The sequence below is a fragment of the Hyla sarda genome (assembly GCF_029499605.1).
Source record: "Hyla sarda isolate aHylSar1 chromosome 1 unlocalized genomic scaffold, aHylSar1.hap1 SUPER_1_unloc_9, whole genome shotgun sequence".
Lineage (NCBI taxonomy): Eukaryota > Metazoa > Chordata > Amphibia > Anura > Hylidae > Hyla > Hyla sarda.
Genome location: NW_026607595.1, coordinates 107490 through 132500, shown reverse-complemented (window position 1 = coordinate 132500; position 25011 = coordinate 107490). Strand labels below are relative to the sequence as shown.

The window sequence follows — 25011 nt, the reverse complement described above, 5'->3', positions numbered from 1 at the left end:
TTGCACATCAAAGAACTCACACAGGGGAGAAGCCATTTTTATGTTCAGAATGTGGAAAATGTTTTACTAATAAATCGCAACTTGTTAATCATCAAAGAACTCACACAGGAGAGAAGCCATTTTCATGTGCAGAGTGTGGGAAATCTTTTACTGACAAATCAAGTCTTGTTAATCATCAAAGAACTCACACAGGGGAGAAGCCATTTTCATGTGCAGAGTGTGGAAAATGTTTTACTTATAAATCAGAACTTATTAGACATCAAAGAACTCACACAGGAGAGAAGCCATTTTCATGTTCAGAATGTGGAAAATGTTTTACTCAGCAATCACAACTTGTTAAACATCAAATAACTCACACAGGAGAGAAGCCATTTTCATGTTCAGAATGTAGAAAATGTTTTACTCAGAAATCACATCTTGTTAAACATCAAAGAACTCACACAGGGGAGAAGCCATTTTCATGTGCAGAGTGTGGGAAATGTTTTACTGAGAAATCAAGTCTTGTTAACCATAAACTAACTCACACAGGGGAGAAACCATATTCATGTTCAAAATGTGGGAAATGTTTTTCTCGAAAATCAAGACTTGTTAAACATGAAAAAACTCACACAGAGGAGAAGCCATTTTAATGTGCAGAGTGCGGGATATGTTTTACTGTGAAATCTAATCTTCTTAAACATGAAGAACTCACACAGGTGAGAAGGCATTTTCATGTGCAGAATGTGGGAAATGTTTTACTGAGAAATCAAATCTTTGTAAACAAATTCGCACAGGGGTAAAACCCTATTCATGTTCAGAATGTGGGAAATGTTTTTCTCACAAATCAAGTTTTAAACATGAAAGAACTGTTCAAGACCTTGAGCCCCAATTTATTTCTATTTATTTATTCATTTATTTTGTCACCTTGGGTATAGGTGTCTTAATTGGGCAGCCCAGGTCACATGGTTGCTCGAGTGACAAGAGCCTCTCCAAATCTGTTTTGTAATATTTATATTAAAAATTTAATGGAAAAAAAAAGTTTTTATATGTTGTAAAGTAAGCTATTTCTAACAAGTTCCAAAATGTATGTTATTAAAAAAGAAAAAAATTATAATTACCATGTTTCTTTTCATTTTTGAAAACCCACCACTAGGGGTCTCCCTACATATCCCGGCCGCTAGTTTCTTATTGATTTCAGACTCATGCTGGCCTGGCATGAGTTCGAAATCTCAGGCTGCAGCCAGGACACGTGACTGCTGCTCCCTGCCTGTCAATCACGCAGCTCAGCTCTTGCTCTCACATACCCCCCCGCCGACCGCTCCCAGTCACTGTGGCTGACCCCTGCCCCCCCCCCCCCCCGCCTCATTCATGAAGGTGAAGCCTCCACCCCCCTCCTTCCCCGTGGACTGATGTGAAGCAGCAGTAGGAGGTTAGGCTGCCTCCTGCTGTTGCTTAGCAACAACCCCCAGCATGCACAAAAGTTTTTCTATGAAAAAGTGTGCCTCCAGCAGTTGCATAACTACAACCCCCAGCATGCACGGACAGCCAAAAGGCATGCTGGGTGTTGTAGTAGTGTGCCTCCAGCTGTTGTATAACTTAGTCCCAGTGAAGTGGAATGACTTCTTCAGATACTCAGTGCATATCTGTTCCCGTCCAGATTGATTATCTAAGTAAAGTTTGATGCATCGGAGTGAAGTGACAGACACTGACGCTCTGTTCAGGTTAAAGGGGTATTCCAGGCAAAACCTTTATTTATATATATCAACTGGCTCCGGAAAGTTAAACAGATTTGTAAATTGCTTCTATTAAAAAATCTTAATCCTTCCAATAGTTATTAGCTTCTGAAATTTTCTGTCTAACTGCTCATTGATGATGTCACGTCCCGGGAGCTGTGCATGATGGGAGAATATCCCCATAGGAACTGCACAGCTCCCGGGACGTGAGTAATCAGAGAGCAGTTAGACAGAAAACAACAACTCAACTTCAGAAGCTAATAACTATTGGAAGGATTAAGATTTTTTTATAGAAGTAATTTACAAATCTGTTTATCTTTCCGGAGCCAGTTGATATATTAAAAAAAAGTTTTGGCCTGGAATACCCCTTTAAGCTATTCTCTGGTGTTTATTACGGCAGAGTTCACAGGTTATATAGCCTCCAGAATTAACATAAATTACCACCCACATTATCCATCATTATCCGTGACGTGTGTGTACGTGCGTGTGGTTTTGTTTTATAGACTTTTATAGACTTGTTTTTCTCCTAAGCGTTAATCATAATCTTGCTCCTCTTTTCCTCCAGATGGTCACCTGACACAAATACTTTATTAGTCGGACATTATCAGGTGTTGTCCAGGATACGGATCCTGGTACAGACATCACTATCTCTCTACAACATTAATATTGGTAATAATAAAAGTTCAGTCTTAATTGTCAGACTCCACGGGAAGAAAGGCTGATGCCATCTGTTTCAAATGAGCAAATATTAGCAAAATGTGAAATAGTCATTTTATCCCAATTATATATATGATTATTGATATTGAATCCATTACAATTCCCTCTTGAAATGGCTATTTTACACCAGCTCAGAGAAAGCGCCGGCTGGCGCGAAACTAGTTGCAAGACTCCTTCTCTCCTCCACGTCCCACACCTGCTGGATCTCCTAATATCATCTGAAAATAAACTTTCTCCGGTTTGTGAATTTTGACAGTGGGTGAGTGCAGTTTCGGCTTTTTCCTTCTACTTCGTGGAATTATATATAAATACTATAATACTGCTCCTATATACAAGAATATAACTACTATAATACTGCCTCCTATATACAAGAATATAACTACTATAATACTGCCCCTATATACAAGAATATAACTACTATAATACTGCTCCTATATACAAGAATATAACTACTATAATACTGCTCCTATATACAAGAATATAACTACTATAATACTGCTCCTATATACAAGAATATAACTACTATAATACTGCTCCTATATACAAGAATATAACTACTATAATACTGCTCCTATATACAAGAATATAACTACTATAATACTGCTCCTATATACAAGAATATAACTACTATAATACTGCCTCCTATATACAAGAATATAACTACTATAATACTGCTCCTATATAGAAAAATATAACTACTATAATACTGCTCCTATATACAAGAATATAACTACTATAATACTGCTCCTATATACAAGAATATAACTACTATAATACTGCTCCTATTTAGAAAAATATAACTACTATAATACTGCTCCTATATACAAGAATATAACTACTATAATACTGCTCCCCTATATACAAGAATATAACTACTATAATCAAACATATGTAGAAAGCAGGGACGTCACTCACCGGGGTACTGTGCCGATAATTCTTTATTTCTTTAAGGTGCAAAGACAGACATGGTGCACGGACGTTTCCAAGGACTCAGCTAATCAGAGTAAGACTGGGTGACAGCTGTTGCGCGTGCGTATTCACGCTTCTTCAGACCCTGTCTGTTCCGTGCTGCATCACCTTTTTGAAGCTACTCTCTGGTGACGCGCACAGAACAGGTGCAAACTACTTAATCAAGAACATATATGTTAATACATTAAAAACATAAATCAACCGACTTTCTTTATCAAAAGGACACTCTGCAATAAATAGTACCAAAAGGTATATCATAAAAAGACACTGTAATCGACTCTTTCATTCAGCCCCAGGTTTCCAGCAGCATTCAGTTTAATTAACCATTTAGCTTCCGCTTGAAGTAGAATTTTTCTTTTATCTGTATTCTCTTTGCTGCGGATCACCTCTAGCCCCTGAAAGAGTAAATCCTTACAGTTCCCTCCATGTACAGAATTCATGTGTTCAATAAAACGGGGAGCACCTTTTTTAGATCTAACTGAATACACATGTTCCCTAAAACGTGTGTTCAATGCACGTTTAGTGCTGCCGACATAGAAGCGGCCACACGGGCAAACCATAGCGTAAATAACCCATTGTGTTCTGCAGGTAATGAGATTTTTAATATAGATTTCTTCACCACCTATCACCGTAGACTTTCCTGTCTTCATGTGGGGACACCAAATGCATGTCCCACGTTTGTGGTTGCCCGTGGGGCCGATTCTTGACAGCCAGTCTGAGGTGTTCGATTTGGAATGAAAGTTGCTACTGGTTACTACATCTTTCAAGTTTTTACTCCGTTTGAAAGCTATCAAAAGTTTTTCATGAACCAGTTTTCCTAAATCTTTATCATTTTTAATCAGAGACCAATTATTATGAATAGCTGTTCTTATAATTTTTTCCAAGGGGCTGAATTTAAATGCAAAAGAGAAACGGGGTAGAGTGGTGCTTTGAGACTTTAAATGTGTTTTTTTCCATTTCTTACTCTTCGTGCTGTTATCTAATAGAGTTTTTCTATCTTGTGCAAATGCTCGATTTAATGCCTTCTCAAGGATCTTTTCTGGGTACCCTCGTGCCCCCAATCTCTCCTTCAGCTCACCAGCCTGTACCAAAAATTTCTCATCAGAACTATTTATTCGTCTCAGCCGTAAAAATTGGCCGTAAGGCAAAGCAGTCTTTACATGTTCGGGGTGGTAGCTGGTGTACTGAAGGAGAGAATTGGAGGCAGTGGGCTTTCTGTACCCTGACGTCTGTATATCACCTCCATTAATCTCTACCAACACATCGAGAAACTCGATCCGCTTGGCATCGATTTTGTAAGTGAAGCGTAAATTCATTTTGTTTGTTTCGTTCAGAAATTTTACAAAATCCCCGAAGTCCGTCTCGGTGCCATCCCAGGCAATGAACACATCGTCCACAAACCTGAGGTAGCACTGGACGGACTTCAGGAAGGGATTATTAGCTGTAAAGATATGCCTGTACTCAAAAGCTGCAACATATAAATTGGCAAGGGTGCAGGCCACGGGGGTGCCCATGGCCACGCCTCCAATTTGCCTGTACCATACGTCATCAAACAAAAACGTGTTATTTTCCAAAATAAACGCCAAAGATTCACATATAAACTGTATTACTTTCTCTGATTTACCTGCGTTGATTAATATCTCTTTTATGCAGTCCACTCCCTTCTCATGTGGTATACTTGTATACAGGCTTTCGATATCAATCGATGCCAACATCATGTTATCGGACCAAGCTAGGTCCTGAATGCAAGTGAGAAATTGGTTAGTATCTTTTACTAACGATGGTACTTCCTGCAGAAGGGGTCGCAGCAACCACTCCAAGTACTTGGAGAGTGGCTCTGTGACAGAGCCCCGCCCCGAGACGATAGGTCTCCCGGGGGGCATCTAAGGTCTTATGCACCTTCGGCAGGAAGTACCATCGCGGACTGGAAGGGAATGGAGGGATCAATTTTTCGGCTCTGCTTTTGGAAATGACATTGTTCTCTACTGCCTTTCGTAATAGGGTTTGGAGTTTGGTTTTAATTTTAGGAACAGGATTATTTGCTAGTTTTTGATAGGTGAGTGGGTTATTAAGTTGATGGAGGGCTTCGCTGGCATAATATTCACTAGTCATGATAACGACGTTACTGCCCTTATCCGATTTTTTAAGTACTATATCGTTCATATTTTTAAGACTATCTAAATCCCTTTTCTCACCTAACTTGAGATTACTTGGATCTTTTTTGTATATTAGTGACTTCACTTCACGTAAAACATTATTCTGAAAAATGTCAAGGTTGCTACCCGGAGTCACTTGGGGACAAAAGGAGGATTTTATCCCTCCCTTAAAATCCTCAAGTGACAGAACATCATTGTCACATAAGGTGTCACTTTCTATACCATCCTGTAAATCTATCAAATTATCAAGGCATTCTAATTCAGCTGAAGTGGCATCTTTCATCACGCTAAAGCCAAGCGGACCTATAGTGGCAGGGATTTCTCCCTCTAGTGGATTTACTACTTTTCCTTTATTAGCATATCATTTTTTCAAATTTAATTTTCTTATAGATTTAAATAAATCCACTTCAAAATCCACAATGTTAAAGTCCTCAGTGAGGCAGAAATTTAGGCCTCTGCTTAATAATGACAAAGTATCGTCATCAGGCCTGCACCCTTGCCAATTTATATGTTGCAGCTTTTGAGTACAGGCATTTCTTTACAGCTAATAATCCCTTCCTGAAGTCCGTCCGGTGCTACCTCAGGTTTGTGGACGATGTGTTCATTGCCTGGGATGGCACCGAGACGGACTTCGGGGATTTTGTAAAATTTCTGAACGAAACAAACAAAATGAATTTACGCTTCACTTACAAAATCGATGCCAAGCGGATCGAGTTTCTCGATGTGTTGGTAGAGACTAATGAAGGTGATGTAAAGACGTCAGGGTACAGAAAGCCCACTGCCTCCAATTCTCTCCTTCAGTACACCAGCTACCACCCCGAACATGTAAAGACTGCTTTGCCTTACGGCCAATTTTTACGGCTGAGACGAATAAATAGTTCTGATGAGAAATTTTTGGTACAGGCTGGTGAGCTGAAGGAGAGATTGGGGGCACGAGGGTACCCAGAAAAGATCCTTGAGAAGGCATTAAATCGAGCATTCGCACAAGATAGAAAAACTCTATTAGATAACAGCACGAAGAGTAAGAAATGGAAAAAAACACATTTAAAGTCTCAAAGCACCACTCTACCCCGTTTCTCTTTTGCATTTAAATTCAGCCCCTTGGAAAAAATTGGAAAGAACAGCTATTCATAATAATTGGTCTCTGATTAAAAATGATACAGATTTAGGAAAACTGGTTCATGAAAAACCTTTGATAGCTTTCAAACGGAGTAAAAACTTGAAAGATGTAGTAACCAGTAGCAACTTTCATTCCAAATCGAACACCTCAGACTGGCTGTCAAGAATCGGCCCCACGGGCAACCACAAACGTGGGACATGCATTTGGTGTCCCCACATGAAGACAGGAAAGTCTACGGTGATAGGTGGTGAAGAAATCTATATTAAAAATCTCATTACCTGCAGAACACAATGGGTTATTTACGCTATGGTTTGCCCGTGTGGCCGCTTCTATGTCGGCAGCACTAAACGTGCATTGAACACACGTTTTAGGGAACATGTGTATTCAGTTAGATCTAAAAAAGGTGCTCCCCGTTTTATTGAACACATGAATTCTGTACATGGAGGGAACTGTAAGGATTTACTCTTTCAGGGGCTAGAGGTGATCCGCAGCAAAGAGAATACAGATAAAAGAAAAATTCTAAAAGAAGCTAAATGGTTAATTAAACTGAATGCTGCTGGAAACCTGGGGCTGAATGAAAGAGTCGATTACAGTGTCTTTTTATGATATACCTTTTGGTACTATTTATTGCAGAGTGTCCTTTTGATAAAGAAAGTCGGTTGATTTATGTTTTTAATGTTTTAACATATATGTTCTTGATTAAGTAGTTTGCACCTGTTCTGTGCACGTCACCAGAGAGTAGCTTCAAAAAGGTGATGCAGCACGGAACAGACAGGGTCTGAAGAAGCGTGAATGCGCACGCGCAACAGCTGTCACCCAGTCTTACTCTGATTAGCTGAGTCCTTGGAAACGTCCGTGCACCATGTCTGTCTTTGCACCTTAAAGAAATAAAGAATTATCGGCACAGTACCCCGGTGAGTGACGTCCCTGCTTTCTACATATGTTTGATACGAAGATGTCTTTTCATTAGGGACTTGGAACCCGAAGGGTTACAGTGCCTGCCAGCACTGGTAAGGGAACTGTGGAGCCCGAGCTCAGGGCGTCTTTTTTTTTTTTAAATTCGTTTTATTGAACAGAAAATAAAGATAACAAAACAGTAAAACCAAAACATATGGCTCCGCACAAGCCATGCTTACACACGACAAAATTCCCACGCAGGGGAGACATTGATGTACCGGGATAAAAGCATAGTACAGCGGTCAGGTGCAGTGTAAATAAGACGTAGGAGTGCTCCGTGACATAGTAAAACCAATGTATCGTATATATCAGATGGAAATAATTATGGGCACTATCCGCAAGCCACTGCCACTGTCAAAACAAAAAGAAATGGGGGGGGGGGGTGGACGGGAGGAGTAAGGAAAACGAAAGAATCAGTTAGCGCAGAACTAAACAAAACAAAAAAAAGGGGAAGGGGGAAACAGGGAGGGCCAAAGGGAGGAAGGGGAAAGCACTAAAAATGAAAAATAGAACGAAGAGGGGAAGGAAGAGAGGGGGGGATCAAAGGGAGGGTCCCAGGTAGACAACAATTAACAATTGTCTCAGGGTGGAGTGCGAGGCAGCAATGCGTCCCTAGATGTATAGTAGTCGTGGGCTGTAAACAGAGTATCAGTAGAAGCGCACCACACACCCCACACCTTATCAAACTTTGCTTCGCATTTCCTATGTTTATATACCAAGCGTTCAAATGGTAATACATTGTTTATCAATCTCTTCCACATAGACACATTAGGAGGTCTAGGATCCATCCACCTTAAAGCTATGGCCTTACGGGCCATGAACAGTGATTCTCTTAGCAAAACTCTAGTGAAATAAGGCCAACTGTCTTCATCAATAATACCAAACAGACAAAACAGGGGTATACGAGGGACAGTTCTACCTAATAATGAGGAGAGAAAGGCTGTGACCTCCTTCCAAAAATAGCACACATATGAGCAAGACCAAATAAGGTGCCAAAAATCTGCCCTGGGAGAGCTACACCTGTGGCACTGGTCACTCTGTGTCCTACCCATTCGATGCAGTCTAATCGGTGTGAGATAGCAACTATGAATAATGTAGAGTTGGGTAATCTTATTATTCGCAGCGGGGGACACCAGTGTGTGAGACGATTGAACCTCCCTCCACTGTTCCTCAGTCAAACCAGGGATATGGGATCTCCAGTATGCTTCCGCAGGGAGAGGTGCCCGAGCATGCTTAATTTCAATAATATGAGCATAAAGAACAGAAACTAACCCCCCAGGACCTTGAGACCTGATAACTCCTATCAGTGGGTAATCAGAGATTTTAGTGGTGGACGGGGGGAATTGAGTCAATAAGGCATGGCGCAACTGCAGGTATTTATAAAAAGCCGTTCTAGGTAGGTCGAATTTTCCTTGTAGCTGGGTGAAGGAGGAAAGAATATTATCCGAGTACAGGTGAGACAATTCTCTAATGCCATGGGATTTCCAAAAGGTCGGGTCTAAGTCAGCCGTCAAGTGCGTCAGATATGGGGCATCCCAAAGTGGAAGGTCAGTCGCTACGTCCGTAAAGTCATGAAGCTTCTTGACCGTCGTCCACACCTGGGAGGCCAGGCGATGTAAAGGTAAGAGTCTACCGCTCCCAGAGGAAGGCCTGTCCAACCAGGCCCTTAAATGGGTCTGATGAGCATAATGGGCAAGGTGGTGTTCCGAGTTGGGTAGTGGCTCCGCCCTGACCCATGAGCGAAGTAGCCTCAATTGTCCAGCCAAGTAGTACGCCTGGAAGTCCGGGAGGGCATAACCCGCCCGGGCCTTCATGCGCTGCAAGGTTACCAACTTCAATTTAGACCGGGAATTGCCCCAGATAAAAGAAGGTAAAAGCGAGTGGAGGGACTTAAAGAAGGACATGGGCACGGGAGTAGCAGCATGCTCCAGAATGTAGAGACATTTAGGCAAAATGATCATTTTGATCAAGTTTATCCGGCCCGGGACAGACAGAGGCAAAGTACCCCAGATCTTAAATTTGTCTTTAATCAAGGAGAGGAGTGGGAGGGCGTTTAATGCAAAGTCATTAGACATATCTCTATGGACCAGGATACCCAGATACTTAAACTGTTCGACCACCTGGAGGCCCGCAAAAACAGCGGGCCACCCAGAAGGCCGAAGAGGAAGTAAAAAGGACTTGGACCAGTTAATAACAAGACCAGAGTACACACCAAATCTATCTATCGTAGATATGACTAGAGGGAGTGAGGACCGCGGGTTACTCAAGAACAAGACCATGTTATCAGCATATAAACCGATTCGGTCCTCCCTACCACCATACACTATACCGGAAACATCCCGGTCCTGTCTAATTTGGATAGCCAAGGGCTCCGCCGCAATAGCATACAACAGAGGCGAGAGCGGGCACCCTTGTCTGGTACCCCTCCCAAGACTAAAAATGGTAGAGCAAATCCCATTAACACATACTTGCGCCCTGGGATTCGTGTAAAGAATACGTATCCAGCGAATGAACTTAGCTCCAAAGCCAAACTTCTGTAGTACTGCCAGGAGATAAGGCCATTCAACTGAATCAAAGGCCTTGGCCGCGTCAAGCGAGGCCAAAGCCCAGTCCTGTTCCAATGTGGACCCCAATTGCACCGCCGTCTGGACCCTCCTTATATTATCAGTAGTGGATCTGCCCGGTATAAAGCCGGACTGATCTTCATGAATAATGGTCCGTATACATTTATTCAGGCACAATGCTAATATCTTTGTGAGTATTTTGTAGTCGATATTCAGCAACGATATTGGTCTGTACGACCCACAATCCAAGGGGTCCTTATCGGGCTTAAGGAGAACCACTATGGTAGCCTCACATAGAGAAGCCGGTAAGGACCCAGACACAAATGCGTTGCTATACATAGACTGCAAACTGCTGGCCACCTGAGGAAGATACTTAATATAGACCCCCAAAGGAAGCCCATCAGGACCTGCGGCCTTGCCCCCAGTCATCCCAGTCACAGCCTCCTCGATGTCGTCAGTCGTAATGTCCCTGTCCAAGTCCTCCCTATCCACGTCCGAAAGTCTGGGAAATGTAATCCTCGCCAGGTAGTCCAACAGGTCAGAAGTCGAGTACGTCACTCTAGATCTATATAGGTCAATGTAAAAGTCAGCAAATCTATCAGCAATACTGGTAGAGTCCAGTAGAACCGTCCCAGCAGAGGATGAAATGCGGAGAATAGGGGGAGCGGCCTTATCCTGTCTCACCAGTTGGGCTAAGAGCTTGCTGGACTGGTTGCCATGCTCGAAGAAGAATTGTTTAGAGAAAAACAACTTACGGTTCATTTTCTCATTTAGATGTTGTAAATATGTCCTACCCATGGCAAGCCAAGCTTCCCTATGAGCGTCTGTAGGATCCTCCGTGTACCTGGCCTCCAATCCAGCACACCGCTCCGCCAGTTCCTCCTCTCTGACTGAGGTTTCCCTCTTCAGATAAGAGATGGATGATCTAAGACAACCTCTCAAGTATGCTTTCAGAGTTTCCCACAGTATACCAGGGTCCGTCTCACAGTCCTGTGTCCCTAGAAATACCTGCAGTTGGTCAGGGATCCTGTCCACCGGATCTAAAAGCTGCAGCCAAAAGGGATGCACCTTCCATCTTCTATGAACAGAAACAGAAGGGACATTAATTGAAAGTAACAGGGGTGAATGGTCAGAAATCGCTCTGGTATGGTAATAAATCTCGGACACCACCCCCGCCAAAGCGGAGGATCCAAAAGCGTGATCTATACGGGATAGAGAGTTATGCCCTAAGTTATAACAGGAATATACTCTTGCACTTGGGTGTCTAACCCTAAATAAATCAATCCAACCCACTTCGAGCATGAGAGCCGCGAAGGGACTGGGGCCCCCGGAAGGGTTACCCAGTCCCCCCACATGTCGGTCTATAGACATATTTGGCATCATATTGAAGTCCCCCATACACAGACATTTAACACCCGGGTACGCTGCTGCAAAGGATATTGCTATGTGGAACACCTCTAACGTAGCTGGCGGGGGATTATAAATACCAATCAGGATTAAGGGGTCATTATTCACATAGGCGTGAACCAATATAAAACGACCTAAGGGGTCGACCTTGACAGTAACGGGCTCCCATCTAAGGGATCTATGTATCAACAGGGAGACTCCCCGTGAGAAGGACGTGTGGCAGGAGTGAGCTCGCCACTGCACCCACGACCTCCCCAGGAGGTGACACCTGGATGGGACGAGATGCGTCTCTTGTAGACACACTATCTGTGGTTGAAATTTCCGTATATGAGAAAAGACTAGTACCCTCTTTTTAGGGGACCCCAATCCCCTAACATTCCAGGACATCACTCTATAAGCAGCCATCATTAAAGAAAACAAAAAAGAGCATTAAACAGAAAGTCAAAAAACCCCCCACCTCCCCTCCCTCCCCGAGGCCACCCCCCACCCCCCCCAGAAGCAGCACATACCATACAGTCCCCAGCAAAGAATCATAAGTGCGGGCAAAAACCATTAACCAATTGAAAACCCAAAAATTTAGATACCGTAGCATCCCACGAAAACACATAGTCAAAAACCCAAGTCCAGTACTCAACCAGCTATAACAAGCTCACCATAGTGTGTAGATGTAATATAGGTGACTTCTATATACGGGGGTGAACCCGGGATGTTATCAATAAAGCGGAGTCCCCCTCCCACCACCGGGAATGGCTTCAACTACCACCCATCAGGGCCAGGGTGCTGTGTGACGGGGAGCAAACATGAAAAAAGGGATCAGGACTAGCAGGATCACTCATGCCACCATGCGGGGGGAAGCTCCTCTCCTTCTGCGCAGCCATTCCAACACCTCCGCTGGATCAGTGAAGAAAACCGCTCGATCTCCATCTTGTACCCGCAGGCGGGCAGGATATGCCATTGAGTAAGAAATTTGCAATTCTCGAAGACGCGCCTTCACAGTAGCAAAGGTTGCCCTCTTTTTCTGTAAATCAGCAGAAAAGTCTGGGAAAAAGGATACTTTCACATTATCATAGGTGATGTCCCCTAATTGTCGAGCCTGACGCAGTAATAAATCACGGTCGTTACAGTTAAGGATACGGGCCAAGAACGGCCTAGGAGGGGCCCCAGGTGGTGGAGCCCGGGCCGGGACCCTATGGGCCCTCTCAACTGTAAACGCCACGGAGAATGGGGCATTGGGGAACAACTCACGGAACCACCGCTCAGCAAACATGGCCGGCGCCTGACCTTCAGCCCGCTCAGGTAGTCCAATGATGCGAACATTATTCCTTCGCAGTCTGTTCTCCAGATCATCCTGCTTCTGTTTACACATGGACAGCTGCGATTCCAACGTGGAGATAGTATTCGGCATCGGAGATACCGTATCCTCCAGAGTAGAGACGCGGTCCTCGACCTGCACCAACCGGCCTCGTACATTCTGCAGGTCCTGACGCAGCAGGCCCCCGTCCACCTTCACCTCCTCCAGCTTCCCTGTGAGCGTCGTCTGGCAGGACGAGATCGCTTGGAGTAGTTGTTCTGTCACCTGCTTCAAGGTGAGATCCGAGCCGGAGTCTTCGGGGCTTCCGGACTCAGGAGAATCGTCCTCCACATCCTCCGGCTCCGGGGCCGTGCAGGCCGCGCTGCCGGCGCCATCTTGGACAGGGGTACGGGCAAACTCCTGCAGCTTTTCCACTGCAGATTTATCTTTGTTCCGGTTCTGGTCAGCCTTATTAGTGCGCCCCATGGTTCCGGTACGTCCAGGTGGTGTCTCGGGAGACAGGATACTAAACAGGAGAAAGATATCCCAGGTTCAGTGCGGGAGCTACCGCCACATGCGACCGCTCAGACCGCTGCACAAGCCACGCCCCCCCTCAGGGCGTCTTTTACTTTCGCTGCACTAGCTGAGAGTGCGATCTAAGGAATTTAGGGCTAGTTGTGCTGGCTGCTCGCTTCTGTTTGCTGCTTATAACTACTATAATACTGCCCCTATATACAAGAATATAATTACTATAATACTGCTCCCCTATATACAAGAATATAACTACTATAATACTGCTCCTATATACCAGAATATAACTACTATAATACTGCTCCTATATACAAGAATATAACTACTATAATACTGCTCCTATATAGAAAAATATAACTACTATAGTACTGCCTCCTATATACAAGAATATAACTACTATAATACTGCCCCTATATACAAGAATATATCTACTATAATACTGCTCCCCTATATACAAGAATATAACTACTATAATACTGCTCCTATATACAAGAATATAACTACTATAATACTGCTCCTATATACAAGAATATAACTACTATAATACTGCTCCTATATACAAGAATATAACTACTATAATACTGCTCCTATATACAAGAATATATCTACTATAATACTGCCTCCTATATACAAGAATATAACTACTATAATACTGCTCCTATATACAAGAATATAACTACTATAATACGGCCTCCTATATACAAGAATATAACTACTATAATACTGCTCCTATATACAAGAATATAACTACTATAATACTGCTCCTATATACAAGAATATAACTACTATAATACTGCTCCTATATACAAGAATATAACTACTATAATACTGCTCCTATATACAAGAATATAACTACTATAATACTGCTCATATATACAAGAATATAACTACTAAAATACTGCTCCTATATATACAAGAATATAACTACTATAATACTGCTCCTATATACAAGGATATAACTACTATAATACTGCTCCCTATATACAAGAATATAACTACTTTCCTCATCGTCCCTACGGCAGCACAGAAGGGATATATCAGATCCCGCTCTCATGTCAGGACCGTCCCCTAGAATACTAATTAATTAATCATTAATTAGACAAGGAGCGGGCCAGACCCCCATAAAGGCCCCTCTTACCAAAACCTCACTGTGTTTTTTTCAGTCCTCGTCAGTGTAGGATCGTCCATCCATCCGTCCATCCAAGTCAGCCTTGCGGGGTCCTGGCTGCTGCGGTCCAAGCCATTGCGGGGACTCTGGCAGATGCCTTTGGGGCATGTAGGAGATAAGTACCGTTGCGGGGCATCCGTCTGTAAGTATTATACTAGAGGAGATGAGTACCGTTGCGGGGCATCGGTCTGTAAGTATTATACTAGCCGTGCGGGGTCTCGGCATTGTAGCACCCCCCACCCCCTCTGGAAATGACGGGCTGTGACCTGTGGCAGAGCCGTGCGTTGTCCGGCTGAATACAAGGGGCGGTCTACAGGGGCCTGGTGTACTTACCATGTCCGGTGCGGGATCTCTGGAAAGATGTTGTCTTCGGCTGTGGCACTGGCAGGAAGTTCGGGTGCCGGCTCACTCTTACTGCCTTACAGCGCGTCTGCGCTCCCTTCCTCCTTGCCTCCGGTGTCTGCGCTGTGAGCGCATGGTCCAGCGCGCGCGTCCTCCAGCTGTTTGTGTACTGGAAGGGCGCGCGCATCTGACGTCACGGAGGATGCCGGCACTGCGGGGGGCCGGCGGGAATCCTTGTTGGACCGGGAACTCGGCGGCACCGGTCTCTCTGAGCTGGGCAGCCGGGTTCTGGGTCTAATAAGGTAAGCTATGCCTATGGTTGCCCTGAGCAACCTTAGGGCTGTTAACTGTATAAAGCACTACATAAGTTCTATACTATATTCCAGATGTCTTCAGAAGCAAGCGCTGGGAAGAAAAAAGCCAAGTCTAAGCACAGGCTATGTGTCAGCTGTGAGCAGCCCCTGCCAGATGAGTGTCCCTATGAGGATTGTGACAATTGCGCAAAGAGTAAAGAGGTTGCAGCCTCAGCAGAAACTAAAAGATGTATAAGCTGTCTTCAGACGCTAATTGAGGATTGGCCATCTAACATCTGCAAGAATTGTGCACCGCCAGAGGCGGATCTAGCAGCAGAAGCAAAAACCTTTTTTTCATGGTTCAGAGAAGAATTCTCTGATAAAAAGGAAGGCGGAAAGAGGTTAAAGAAGCGGTCAAGAAAACAGAGTGATTCCCCTGTTAGCAGATCTTGTTCTGACCGTGCTAGGAAGAGAGGGAGGAGAGCAGCCGCAGTTTCCAGTCCAGACTCCTCGTCCTCTGATTCCTCTTCCGCAGGGCCTTCTACCAAGAAGAAGAAGAGGAAGCACCATAAGAAGCGGAGTTCTTCCTGGAGCGCCTCGTCTTCTTCCTCATCCTCTGAGACTGAGAGGATTTCTGAGGATTTCTACCTTTTTAAAAAGGAGACAGCTGATGGGCTGATCAAAAAGGTCAAGCGCTGCATAGAATCAGGGAAGAATGAGCGCTCCAGACAAGATAAGGAAGCATTGTTCTATTTTCCAAAGAAAAAGTCTAGAGTGCTTCCGGGACACCAAGTCCTTAAGAATATCATGGAGAAGGAATGGGAAAAGCCAGACAAGAGATTAGATCTTGGCTCTCGCTTCCGCATGGTGTATAGGCTGGATCCATCTGCCTCTGAGCCATGGGATCAGCCTGCAACCGTGGACCCAGCGGTGGCTGGATTATCTAAAAAATCTTTTTTTCCGGCAGATGAATCGACATTGCTGAGAGACCCCCTGGATAAAAAGGCTGATACCTTTCTAAAAAGGTCACACCTGAATTTTGCTTCACTCAGCAAGGCGGCTCTTTCATCAGTACCAGTCTCCAGAGCACTTAGACTGTGGCTCAGCAACCTGTCCCAGGATATAGATGCTGGAGTGTCTAGACGTGATCTATCCCATCAGGTATCTGCCCTGAAATCAGCGGCTGACTATTTATGCGACTTTTCCATAGATGTACTTAAGATTGCGGCCAAAAGCATGGCGGTAGCAAACTCCGCTCGACGGGCTATATGGCTCAAGCCCTGGGCAGGAGATGCTTCATCCAAAGGTCATTTCTGTAATTTGCCCTTTGAACCTGGGAAGCTTATCGGCAAGAGGCTGGATAAGGTGCTGAAGCAGAAGAAAAAGGATAAAGAGTTGGATGTTCTTCAATCCTTTCGCAAACCATTCAAGCCCTTTCGTACTCAGAGATATAGAGGAGGCATCCGCAGACGCCTCTTTCAGCAAAGGGACAGAAAGTTTCAGCCAAGGTACCAGGACAGAAAGAAGAAGCAGTCTGGGCCGGCCAATCCAAAACCCGAGTTCTGACGCCAGACACAGTGGCCCAGTGGGCGCGAGACTGCTGAAGTTTCTTCCAGAGTGGCAGTCTGTAACCTCCGACCCCTGGGTACTGAAGATCATTCAACAGGGTTATGCTCTGGAGTTTGTGCACCAGCCGAGAGACCGGTTTCTACTCAATCTGGACGAAGATTTCAGAGTCCGGACACTCCTATCAGAATTTCTACAAAAGGGAGCGTTAGAGCCGGTTCCCAGCGGCCAGGAATTTCAGGGAGTGTATTCACATGTATTCCCAGTACCAAAGCCGGATCAGAAATGGCGCTTGATCATAGATTTGAGGTACCTCAACAAGTACTTGAAGAAGATCAAGTTCAAAATGGACAATATTCGGTCGCTATACAGCATTGCAAGTCCTGGAGATGTCATGGTCTGCCTGGACCTGAAGGACGCATACCTCCATGTGCCCATAAAAAAGGAGGACAGGAGGTATCTGAGGGTTGCAGTCCAAGGGAAAGATCAACTCCTTCATTTCCAGTTCAGGGCACTTCCATTTGGGTTGTCCCCCGCACCCAGGATATTTACCAAGCTGGTCATTGTCTTGGTAGCAGCACTGCGCCTCCAGGAAATAAAGATTGTGCCCTACCTGGACGATTGGCTGATCATCGCCAACAATGCAGATACTTTAAGGATGCATCTTCAACTTTGCCTCTCTATGCTTCAGAAGGTGGGGTTTTTGGTGAACCATCAAAAGTCCAGGTTAAATCCCTCCTCCCGTATGCAGTTTCTGGGACTTCTGATAGACCTTCAGCAAATGAAGATATTTCTGCCAGAAGAGAAAATTCTTCGTATAAGAAAAAGAATCATGAAGCTCCAGCATCACCCAAGACTATCTATCAGGGAAGCAATGAGCACACTAGGATTATTAACAGCCTCAATAGAGGCAGTACCGTGGGCAAAGGCCCATCTAAGGAGTTTCCAGCAGGAGATCCTGAAGGTGTGGAACAGGACGTTATCATCTCTGAACTCCTTCATGAAAGTCTCCCCAGTCGTCAGGAGGAAATTGTTGTGGTGGACCATCAGGTCGAATCTAGATCAGGGAAAGAGCTTCATCTCAGAACACCAGATCATTATAACCACCGATGCTTCTGCCTCAGGTTGGGGTGCTCATCTGAAAGATCTCTGGACCCAAGGGTCTTGGTCAGCAAAGATGAGATCAAGATCCTCCAATTTTCGGGAGTTGAAGGCCGTCCATCTTGCCCTTCTACACTTCGAACCCTATGTCTTCAAGAGATCTGTGCTGCTGCGGACCGACAACGTGACCGCGGCATTCTATTTAAACAAACAGGGAGGCACTCGGTGTGTGGCACTGCAACAACTGTGTGCCCAGATCATGCACTGGGCAGAAATGGTAGTCAAGGACTTGAGAGCCATACACATAAAGGGGGCAGTAAACCAGCAAGCGGATATCCTGAGCAGACAAACCCTTCTGGCCACGGAATGGTCTCTCAAGATGGAACATCTCAGACCAATATTCCTCAGATGGGGATACCCGGAGATCGACCTTATGGCAACCAAGGAGAACTCCAGGTTGGAAAGGTTCGGATCTCTGAATGCCTGGGAGCAGCCGGAGGTCCTGGATGCTTTTTCCATATCGTGGAACGGAATGTTCATCTACCTGTTTCCTCCGCTGCCTATGCTACCAAGAGTCCTGTGCAAGATCTTGAGGGAAGGTCCATCAGCCATCTTGATAGCGCCATTCTGGCCTCGCAGGGTGTGGTTCCCTCTACTGCTTCAATTGGCGAAGGGGGAATTCTTCCGGTTTCCTGCGGCTCCGGATCTACTGGTACAGAAGGGGTTCTTGCATCCGCAGCCAGGCAGGCTACATCTAACTGCCTGGTTTCTGAGAGGGAAAGACTGAGAAATCTTGGGCTCTCTGAAGAAGTTGTGAAAACCTTGCTGTCATCCAGGAGGCCATCTACAAATTTTGTATACTCAAAGTTATGGAAGAAGTTTTTGAGTTGGTTGTCAGCATCAAACCTACAGTTTTCAGTGGAAGCCATTCTGCAATTCTTACAAGAAGGGTTTGATAAAGGTCTTAAACCCAACACTCTAAGGGTTCATATGACCTCTATTAATGCTATGTCCGATGGGAAGTTTGCAAATCACCCTCTTGTTTCCAGATTCTTTAAAGCACTAAGGAAGTTGAGACCAACATTGAAACCTCCAGTCGCCATGTGGGACTTAACTTTAGTTCTGAATGCCCTTACAGAAGCTCCATTTGAACCTGTTGAAGAAGTGGATCTTAAATGGCTTGCCATGAAGCTACTCTTTCTTATTGCCATAACTTCAGCAAAACAAGTAGGAGAACTACAGGCGCTGTCGTCTAGGGATCCATTTCTCAAGGTCCTTCCAGAGGGTGTGAGGCTTCGCACTGTTCCTTCTTTCTTACCCAAGGTATCTTCAGTATCTAACATTAATAGAGAGATTTTTCTACCAGTATTTTGCCCAAATCCCGAGTCAGAAGAGCAGAAGAGATTCCATCGCCTTGATGTCAAGCATTCATTGATTCCTTATTTGAATCGGGTTCAGCACTTCCGCAAAGAGGAGAATCTCTTTGTGCTTCCTGCAGGAGCTAGAATGGGCTACAAGGCTTCAAAAGATACTTTAGCCAGGTGGATTCGGTCTACTATTGTGGAAGCCTACCAGAAGAATGGGAAGGATCCCCCTCATCCATTAAGGGCCCATTCAACCAGGGCTACCTCGACATCCTGGGCAGAAAGGGAGCAAGTGTCCTTACTTGAGATATGCAATGCGGCGTCTTGGTCATCTACGTCTACCTTTGCCCGACATTACAGGCTGGATCTGCAGACCCAGAACCCAGCCTTTAGCACTGGAGTATTGTCGGCTGTTGGCAAGAATTAACCCCCCCTTTGTTATGTTTGGTAGATCCCTTCTGTGCTGCCGTAGGGACGATGAGGAAAGTCGGTATTTACTTACCGTAATTCTTCTTTCCTCGAGTCCCGAAGGCAGCACAACACCCTCCCTAATAAACTGTTTTTTTTGTCGCATCAATTGGTCTTTATTATTACACAGTGAGGTTTTGGTAAGAGGGGCCTTTATGGGGGTCTGGCCCGCCCCTTGTCTAATTAATGATTAATTAATTAGTATTCTAGGGGACGGTCCTGACATGAGAGCGGGATCTGATATATCCCTTCTGTGCTGCCTTCGGGACTCGAGGAAAGAAGAATTACGGTAAGTAAATACCGACTATAATACTGCTCCTATATACAAGGATATAACTACTATAATACTGCTCCCTATATACAAGAATATAACTACTATAATACTGCTCCTATATACAAGACTATAACTACTATAATACTGCCCCCTATATACAAGAATATATCTACTATAATACTGCTCCTATATACAAGACTATAACTACTATAATACTGCTCCTATATACAAGACTATAACTACTATAATACTGCTCCTATATACAAGAATATAACTACTATAATACTGCTCCTATATACAAGACTATAACTACTATAATACTGCTCCTATATACAAGAATATAACTACTATAATACTGCTCCTATATACAAGACTATAACTACTTTAATACTGCTCCTATATACAAGAATATAACTACTATAATACTGCCTCCTATGTACAAGAATATAACTACTATAATACTGCTCCTATATACAAGAATATAACTACTATAATACTGCTCATATATACAAGAATATAACTATTATAATACTGCTCCTATATACAAGAATATAACTATTATAATACTGCTCCTATATACAAGAATATAACTACTATAATACTGTCTCTAATCTAAATCCTAGCACAGAGCATGCTCAGCGTGCAGCCAACCATTACTGGACGATGCTTCGGGATATATATGCCAAAATTGTATCACCGTACGCTGCATTTCCTGCCTCCAGGTACTGCTAGATGGGTCGCAGTCTAATATGTGTGCTGTTTGCTCTCCTGCGGATGATCAGTCTTCCTTTCTTAAAGAAGCTATTTTTTTCTTGGTTCAAGCAGCATATGGCTACTCAGGAGCCTGCACATAAAAGGAGAGGGGGTCAGCCACATTCCAGCCAACAGGTCTCTGAGTCCTCCTCCTCGGAATCCGAGACTTCAGAGTCATCATCTGACTCAGAGGATGCCATCACTGAAGACAATTATTTGTTCAGGAAAGAACAGACAGACAAGTTGATCAAGGCAGTAAAAAACACTATGAAGGTAAAGCAAGGCGAGTCTTCAACACAAGACAAGGACAGCCTGTTTTACTTCCCAAAGAAGAAATACAGGACATTTTCGGGCCATCCAATGCTTAAAACCATCATGGAGAGAGAATGGGTAAAGCCAGAAAAAAGAGTTGACCTTGGATCAAGGTTCAAAGCGGTCTACAAACTAGATCCTGCGGATTCAGAGCAGTGGGAAAGTCCTGGTAAAGTTGACGCCGCAGTGGAAAAACTCTCCAAAAAGACACTATTACAGTCTGAAGATTCCTCTGTTCTCAAAGATTCTCTGGACAGGAGGATGGATGTCCTACTGAAAAAAGGATATCTGAATTCAGCCGCACTGTGTAAGACAGCGCTTGCAACAGTTCCTGTATCCAGAGCTCTGAGATTGTGGCTTAGTCAGCTAGGTCGAGACATTGAGCAGAGGGCGCCAAGGGAGGAACTATATCGGCAGGTTACTTCGCTAAAGACAGTTGCAGAGTTCCAATGCAGCAAGAAGAGCAGTGTTGCTAAAGCCATGGTCAGGAGATGTTGCCTCAAAGATAAATTTGTGTGCTCTTCCTTTTCAGCCAGGGCACCTAATCGGCCCTCAGTTGGAGAAAATCCTGGAATCCGCTCAGGAGAATAAAGGTTTTTCCTTCCCTCAACCTAAGACGCAAGCCCTTTCGGTCCTTTCGGCCCATAGTCCGAAGCACTTTCCGAAGGAGACCGTTCCATAGCAGGGACAGAAGATTCGGAAGAGGTCAGCAGACCAAAGGAAAGAAAAAACAGCCGGAGGGTTCTCAGTCCAAAACGGATTTCTGAAGCCAGAGGTCAGATCACGGTCGGCTCAAGACTTTTACGGTTCCTGCCTGCTTGGGAAGATATCACGACCGACAAATGGGTCTTAAGTGATGTCAGAGCAGAATACAAGGTGATTTTTCTTAATCATCCTCGGGCAAGGTTTGTGTTCAACTGTCCGGAAAATCTGGTTATTTTTCAGTTAATCCGAGAATTCCTTCAAAAAGAGGCGGAAGAAGTTCCTCAAGAAGAGAGAGGTCAAGGCATCTACTCACGGGTCTTTCCAGTTCCCAAGCCGCAAAGCAAGTTTCGGCTGGTGATCAACCTCAGATTTTTCAACAAATTTCTAAAGAAAGAAAAGTTCAAGATAGAGACTATAAGATCTGCAATCCATCTTATACAAAAAGGTTCTATCATGGCGTCCATAGATCTTATGGATGCTTATCTGTACGTGCCGATTCACCCTGCTTCAAGGAAATATCTCAGGGTGGCTATCAAGATGGAACAAGGGGTACAACACTATCAATTCCACTCTCTACCGTTTGGGATGTCTTCGGCGCCCAGGGTGTTCACAAAAGTGGCCATAGCAGTGGTGGTGGCTCTTCGTCTTCAAGGGATACACCTGGTGCCCTACTTGGACGACTGGCTCCTGATAGCAGATTCTTCGGAGGAGTTGGAACATCACCTACAGTCGACTTTACGGATGCTACAGGAGGTTGGTTTCCTGGTCAATTTAAAAAAAATCCAACTTGACACCAGCAACCAGGAAGAGATTCCTAGGGTTTATAATAGACTCTCAGCAGCAGAAGTTGTTCCTGCCTCAAGTCCGGATGCTTATCCTCACTTCACAGGTGGCTCAAATCATAGAAACTCCACAGGTGTCCATTGGTGTTGGGATGAGAACTCTGGAGCTCTTAACTGCGGCAATAGAAGCAGTGCCCTGGGCCAAGGCTCATATGAGAGACCTACAGGAAGAAGTGTTGTCTGCATGAGACAAGAGTCTCGAATCCTTGTCTTCTCCCCTCAGGTTATCACAGCATACGTGGAACAGTCTCAAATGGTGGCTGGTCAAGAAAAATCTTCAGGATGCAGCTTGAAACCTTCAGACAGTATCCTGGTTACAACAGATGCCTCGAAGTTGGAATGGGGAGCCCACGTAGCAGATCTGTGGGTGCAGAGGTGTTGGTCCCAAGAAGAATCACGGATGTCATCCGACCTGCGAGAAATGAGGGCGGTAAGATTAGCCTCGTTACACTTCAGCTCTCTGCTGAGGAAGAAACCCCTGCTGGTTCAGACAACTCGACTACTGTGTTTTTATTATTTGAACAAGCAGGGGGGCACTCGAAGTCCAGGCCTACAGAAAGAGTGCAAGCGCATCATGGCCTGGGCAGAGAGGACTGTTCCCAGCATTTCAGCTGTGCACATAAAGGGCGTCCTTAATGTGCAAGCGGATCGTCTGAGTCGATCAAGGTTGAGCCCCAACGAGTGGTCACTGAATACGGTTCACTTCCTGCAACTGGTGAACAGATGGGGTCTGCCGGACTTCGATATGATGGCCACACGAGAGATTCTGAAGATTTCCAGATTTGCTTCCCTAAATCACCAGGATCATCCGGACATCTTGAATGCCCTCACAATTTCGTAGCAAGGTCTCCACATTTATCTGTTTCCCCCTCCAGTGATGATAGGTCGGGTGATCGGGAAGATACTGACGGACAAGCCGGATGTCATCCTGATAGCTCCCTACTGGCCGAGGAGAGTATGGTTTCCAATACTTCTGCGGATGTCGAGAGGCAGGTGCCTCAAGTTTCCTCCCCACAGAGATCTCCTGGTCCAGAAAGGCTTTCATCATCCACGGCCAGAGAAACTGCACTTTACTGCATAGAGTTTGAGAGCGCTAAATTCCGGATGACTGGTTTGTCGGAAGAAGTCATATCCACTCTTCTAGCGGCAAGGAGAAAATCCACCAATGCTCTGTACTCCAAGCTTTGGAGAAAGTTCACATCTTGGAGACAGGAGAAGAGTCGGGATGAGGTGTCCTTGCCAGTTATCTTAGAGTTCCTGCAGGATGGCTTCAACAAAGGTTTGAGACCCAACACCTTAAGAGTCCATATGACGGCGATCAACTCTTTCATGGATGGAAGATTTGCTAATCATCCGGTAATAGCAAGATTCTTCAAAGCCTTGAAACAACTAAGACCAGTAATCCGTCCTCCAGTCTCTACGTGGGATCTCACTCTCGTCCTAAGAGCCCTGACAATGCCTCCCTTTGAGCCTCTACAAGAAGTTTATCTGAAATGGTTGTCATACAAGGTTTCGTTCCTGATTGCCATAACATCGGCAAAGTGGCTGGGAGAGATTCAAGCCCTTTCATCTAGGGATCTTCTCCTGCGATTCGTGCCAGAGGGAGTCTTGCTGCGGACGGTGCCGTCCTTTAGACCCAAAGTGTCTTCAGAGGTAAATGTGAACAAGGAAATCTTTTTACTTAGGTTCCTGCCAGAACCACAAGATGAAGAAGAAAGGCTCCTACAGAATCTGGATGTCTCGTCGGCTCTGTCATGTTACCTGGACAGGACGAAGGAGTTCCGGGTAGATGAAAACCTGTTCATCCAGTTTGTTGGAGCCAGAAAAGGGAAAAAAGTTGCCAAGGATACTCTGACGAGATGGCTGAAGTCCGCTATTCTGGAGGCCTACAAAAAGGCGGAAGTTGAGCCTCCCTCAAAGCTCATTCAACTCGTGCCACAGCTACGTCCTGGGCGGAAAGAGCACAAGTATCTATCCAGGAGATCTATAATGCAGCTTTGTGGTAGACAAGTTCGACCTTCGTGAGGAACTACAGGCTAGATATCCAGGGCACGCATCCAGCCTTTAGCACAGGGGTGCTTAATGCTGCATTTAATTAAGTATCCCCCCCCCCTTTGTTTGCTATTCAGCTCCCTTCTGTGCTGCTGGAAGACGAAATGGAAAGTAAAAATTTATACTCACGTAATTTTGCTTTCCTTGAGTCTGAAGGCAGCACATACAAACCCTTCCTATTAAATATTATTTTTTTCTGCATCAGAACTGAGTCTATTCATTAACATGGAGTGGATGGGTTCTGATGGATGTATGTAACCAGGCATGGCCTGGGATTGGTTAATTCTTCATTGTTCTTTTAGGTGGGCGGTCCTAGGATGAACTGGATGAAGCTATTAATTAACCCT

General features: G+C 44.7%; 1 protein-coding gene and 1 pseudogene across 1 annotated transcript in view; one reads left to right on the top strand and one right to left on the bottom strand.

The window, feature by feature from the left end:
- The window catches only part of LOC130298316 (oocyte zinc finger protein XlCOF6-like), a 63997-nt pseudogene extending 62957 nt beyond the window's left edge, over nt 1-1040 (top strand).
- LOC130298315 (oocyte zinc finger protein XlCOF6-like) overlaps nt 1-25011 on the bottom strand; it is a 72610-nt gene that overhangs the window by 28607 nt on the left and 18992 nt on the right. The window lies entirely within an intron of this gene.